This window comes from Glycine max, chromosome 11, assembly GCF_000004515.6.
Source record: "Glycine max cultivar Williams 82 chromosome 11, Glycine_max_v4.0, whole genome shotgun sequence".
NCBI classification, from domain to species: domain Eukaryota; kingdom Viridiplantae; phylum Streptophyta; class Magnoliopsida; order Fabales; family Fabaceae; genus Glycine; species Glycine max.
The window spans coordinates 21,778,789-21,784,788 of record NC_038247.2 but is presented as its reverse complement, the minus strand read 5'-3'; positions in this window follow the sequence as shown (position 1 = coordinate 21,784,788).

Below are 6,000 nucleotides of genomic sequence, written 5' to 3'. Positions count from 1 at the left end.
AATCATGAAACACAGCTCCAAACTCGAAAGTGGAGGACACATGAACAGCGCTAGGCAATAACATTCATGGGGCTCCGAAAAAGGGTGAGAATGGAGGATTGCCTTGAGGGTCCGCACTTAAGCAATCATGAAACACAACTCCAAACTTGAAAGTGGAGGACACATGAACAGCCCTAGGCAATAACATTCATGGGGCTCCGAAAAAGGTTGAGAATGGAGGATTGCCTTGAGGGTCCGCACTTAGGCAATCATGAAACACAGCTCCAAACTCGAAAGTGGAGGACACATGAACAGCGCTAAGCAATAACATTCATGGGGCTCCGAAAAAGGGTGAGAATGGAGGATTGCCTTGAGGGTCCGCACTTAGGCAATCATGAAACACAGCTCCAAACTCGAAAGTGGAGGACACTTGAACAGCCCTAGGCAATAACATTCATGGGGATCCGAAAAAGGGTGAGAATGGAGGATTGCCTTGAGGGTCCGCACTTAGGCAATCATGAAACACAGCTCCAGACTCGAAAGTGAAGGACACATGAACAGCGCTACGCAATAACATTCATGGGGCTCTGAAAAAGGGTGAGAATGGAGGATTGCCTTGAGGGTCCGCACTTAGGCAATCATGAAACACAGCTCCAAACTCGAAAGTGGAGGACACATGAACAGCCTTAGGCAATAACATTCCTGGGGCTACGAAACAGGGTGAGAATGGAGGAAGCTGGGTGTTTCGGTCTTTTCCTCTTTGTTCATGTGGGGTGGGATATTGCCAGTCGAGAATGATTTCGAGTTGCAATCTGGCTTGAAGAATTTCTGTCCTCTTCCTTTCATTAATTGGGAATTGCTTCTTTTCCCTTTTCACTTCCCTTCGACCTTCGACCGGGAATCTTTCCTCTTCTTTTTGTTCTTTTCTTTATTTTCATCTTTTTTCTTTTTCTTTCTTTCCATTTCTTCCTTTTCTTTCTTTTCACTTCTCCTTCCCCATCCCTTTCTTTGGGAAATCGGGTTTTAGCATTCTATTCGTCCTCCCTTGAGGAGATTCCGCTGTCCTTTGCTTCGGGGGAAAGAATGAGGATTCCCTTTTTTATAGGCCAAGGTTCAAAAAGGTCTAAGGTTGTCTTTCAATGGGGTTTTTTTATCGTGTGAACCCAATCTTGATATCTGGGGCGAAACAAATTTGGGTGTCAAGGTGTCAATTTCGGGACGAGCTTCCATATTGTTCCATAAGGCACGCGTGACAATGATGATTTGAAAACAACGTGCAAAATTAGTCATGGCTACAGCCAGGTGGGCACTCAAGCATCCTGTTTATGGCATTGTGATACTACGGTTGGGAATTTACACAGACAGGCCCAACGTTTCCAAGTTATGTTCTTTCATCAGTTCAATGAATTCATCCATCCTTATCTCGGTTCATTCCGGAAAATAAACTCTTAGCATCAGTCCCTTGTTTCCAGAAGATACGTTTGCTCTTTACGAATGATTTATACTTCTTAACTATAACATGTCGACCTTCACGGTCTTTCTTTCTCTTTACTTTTTGTTTTATTTTTATATATGTTCACTAAAACTATACACCTGTGGTCCTTTATGAGGAAAACCTTTCTTTGTACATCTATATTTTTATACATGACAAACTTTTTCTGTACACGCATTAAAACTCTTCTCTTTACGTCACACGGTCTATATACAAACCCTATTTACATTTAAAGATTTTTCATTTTTCCCAACACACACTTATAGTTCACACAAAAGTTTCTTCATATACACTCGTTCCTCACACACACAAGAATTCCTTTCCATGCATCATTTACACACAAAGACCTTCTATACACATTTTCCTTTTACATACATGTATAGATAAAAACCTTTTTCTTTTCTTTATGAACACGACTTTTATTCACAACGCTTCTTTCTTTTTATTAGGATTTTTGGTTCATTTTATTTTTAGGACGACGTTCCTAAATGAAAAACTCTACACGGTTCCGGAATTTCAGCAAACACTATTGACAACAATGAAACAAGTACCAACGTAACAACTCAAACGATATGTATGTACAAAACAAAAGTCAAAACATGAAACAAACGTTAGTCCCTTAGTCAAACAAAAATAAGATGATATATACTTAAGAAAAAATGGAAACAAAAAGAAATATGGATCAAGGAGTCTCCCAATCATGTGGCCCCGCTTCCTCCTAAGAAATCAAGTAAACCGGTCATCTCCTCGTCCTCGCGGGCCTCATCTGCCTCGTCGGGAGCCTCAGGCCAATCTCCAGGCCATGCGACCTCTGCCCTGAACTGGTCCGGAGTAGGGCACGGAAAAGAAGTAAAGCCCTGGCTCTGCAGGCTGAGACTCATCTGATAAAGACAATCATGGGTCTGTACATGTGCCCGGTGGTTGGCCGCCTGCTGGCGAACCAAATGCCGCAAATACTGCTCCGTATCAAACGATTCGGCTGGACCGGCCTGATGAGGTGGCGGCGCGTCTGCGGCCTGCGGAGCATCCCCTTGGACCTGTCTCTGCGGGCAATACTTCTCAATTAAAGCTCAGGTGATGGGCGGCCGAATCACCTTGCTAGGTGCGACAGGGACTCCGAATGACTGGCAGAGTCCTGTGATCAAGGCGGGAAATCCCAGGGCCCTGTTGGACTTATTCGGGTCCAGAGGGTGCCTGGTAGGCGCCATACCTGCAAATATATAGATGGCATCAGCGATTAGCTGAGCCACGTGAATGCTGATCCGCGTCAGGATGGCGTACACCAGCTGACACTTCGGCAGGGGGAGGACGGAATTATGGTCGCTGGGCTGGATGTTGCTGAGCAGCAAAGTCATCCAGATCTGAGTCAGGGTGGTCATGTTGGTGCGCATGATCCGCACCCGTCTCCCGGCAGCAGTCCGGGCAAAATCTTGCCCCAGTATACATAGCAACTGGGCGATGGCCTCCTCATCGAACCCATTGGACCGGTTCCTCCTCTGGCCATACCCGCACTCCTGGCCCTCTTTCAGCACTAAAGGGTATCCCAGGAACTGGCCAATAACATCTGCATCAAACGGGATCCACTGACCCCTCACCCAGGACCTCATATCTCACACGCCCTCCTCTGTAGGCCAAGCATTGGCATAAAATTCGAGGACTATGTCTGGATCAAACTTGGCCATGGGGGTAACCAGTGATGCCCACCGCCGGCGAACTATCTCCCCCTGGAAATCGGTATACTCGTCGTCCCTGAGCTGGACGCGTCGCTCCCGGAGAAATGACCATCGCTTGATGGCCTCGAAGCGCTGCTGGTGTTCAGCGCTCCTAAAGCGGTGACTGTCATACTCGGGAGCAGAACTAGTTCCTTCGGCCGCTTTATCCTTCCTGGATCTCTTTGAGGCAAGTTTCCTCGGGGCCATTTCCTACGAGAATTGTGGCATCCCCAAAATAATGACTGGTTTAATAGTAATGATTTAAATAACAAAAACTTTTTTTTTCTTCTTTTTCTTTTTCATTTCTTTCCCTTTTCACCATAACTAGGTTTAGAAGGAAAATCCTCACTATAGAGTCTTGAATGGCCAGTTCACAACTCTATTCGGAGTCATTTCTTTCTTACCGCTCATAATCTCTAAACTATTTTGCTGTTTCAAAAGGAAGAATGTACCAGCCATTACTTTAGGTCGTCACGTGAAAATAAAAGAATAAAATACGGTTGATAAACTCTTTTACAAATAAAGTTGCTAATGCTTTCTTCTCAAATAACAAGATTGATCATAAATACATTCATCATTTGAAGCTGTCCAAAATATGGGAGTTTTACAAAATACATAGTGTCATCCAGAGCAAAGGTGTCCACAGTGATGGCTTCAACCGCATGTATACAATCATCAAATTCCTATACAACAGGTCTACCCATACAAAAACAAAAGAGTAAACCTAACAGTCAGTCCTAGATACACCCACCCTCAAAAGTATATAAAACTAGTCCATGGAACTGTCCACTATGATGAAGAGTCTCCACTGGTCGCCATCTCTCTCGGGCCACTATCCTCCGTAGAGTCTGCCTCAGATGCCGACATGACTTCCTCGGGAGAATCCACCTCAGGAAGTGAGTCCTCATCACCCTTTAGAAAGTCAAGAGCATCCACAGCAGGCTCAGGAGGTAGCTCCTCGGGATCCTCCTCAGGGTCTTCCTCGGATGACGTCACCTCGATCACTTGGACTGGCTCCACTAGACGGTATGGTGTAGGCGTGGGTAGTATCCACTCCACAGTACGCTGAAGCGTGCGCACGGGTTCATCTGGATGCACCAATGAAGTAGCCGTAAATCGAATCGTGCCCCGAAATCGGCACCTCGTGTTGCCTTCGAGGGTCTCCCAAGCTCCCTCTAGGCACTCCATCTCTACTCAATCTTGGATTTGCTGCGCCGCCATCACGATCTACAAGAAAGAAAAGAAAGGGGTAGACTCTATCACGAGAATCTAACTACGCCGCAACACAACGCGTCTCATGATCACTACATGCAATTAAAAGGGGTATTTCAAGGCTTTTCATCCCTGGTAATCGATTACACAGCCTTGGTAATCGATTACCAGAGGCCAAACTCGAATCACACAGCTTCAGGACATGAAAACCTGAAAAAGACACTGTGTAATCGATTACACATACCTGGTAATCGATTACCAGTGACCCATTCCTCTGTGTAATCGATTACACAGACTGGTAATCGATTACCAGAGGCCTCTACAACCTGCTGCCTTCATTTCTAAGCTTGGTAATCGATTACACCCCCTTGGTAATCGATTACCAGAAGCCCTCATGGCTTCCTGACCTCGTTTTCAAGCCTGGTAATCGATTACACCCCGTGGTAATCGATTACCAGAGACCATCTTAGCCTCCTGTCTTCATCTTTAGGCCTTGTAATCGATTACCCACCCTTGGTAATCGATTACCAGAGGCCATAACCCATATATCACACAAGATTCACAGCTGGCCAGCCACCACACAAGCCTCCTTGCTTTGTGGTCCTTGTTCCTTTTATCTGTTGACTGCCAGGAGCTCGCCTGCTTAGGTACATCACAGGTTCTCACTGACTGACTATGCCCGGGTTGGGTCGGGATTGGTCAAGCTTGGTTTTGGGCAATAGCACCCTACCTGACGTCCCCAAGGTCTCCTGACCCCCGCGACATATCTCCAGGTACCACTTTGTGGTCAACGAATAAAAGCAGGAAGTTTCACCCTTCTACACTTCCTCATCTCAAGCTTGTAGGATTATGGGGTACCCATCACATGTGGTACTAGGTGGCGGTCGGGCGATGGTGCACAACAAGTTTTCCACATCCACAAATCGCGCATAAACCCACCATCCCCTGTTGCCCACCTCCAACTGAGCTCACGTACTCCCACGTAGCCCATATCCTCGTTTCTCTCAACACCGGGTCCCCATCAATCCTCTCAAGCTTCCCCAACATCCAAGTAAATCAACATTCAAACAGCACAAACTATCACAGCCAAGAAAACAGGGCAAAGGCAGAAACTCTGCCCAAAACACCAACCAAAATCACAGTTTTTTCTCACTTTAAGGCCCCAGTAACAATTCCTTCGTTCCAGTTCGTTAACCGTTGGATCGACTCGAAAATTTTACTGGAAGTCTCTAGTACATAAGCCTACATTTTTACCGTTGGGATCTACTAGCAAACATCCAGAACTCATTCTGCACTACTCTTTCCACAACCAGCAAATGCATAGCATTTTTCTGCACAAAGCCAAAATTCTGCTGCACCTATTTGACAGCAAAATTCTGCATAAGTGCAGATTTCGAAAATCACACTTTGCCTCATCCAATCTTGCCCAAATCAAATCCTACAAGTCCCAAATCATGTATCAATCATGTCTAAACCAAAGTCAAGCCTCAAACCACAGCAACACAAAATCTAGGTATTCAAAACCCCTCATTTTGATGGATTTTCAAGGTTTGAGAAGTGAAATTGAGAATGAGGTAAATTTGAAGCAAACTCTCACCTCACACA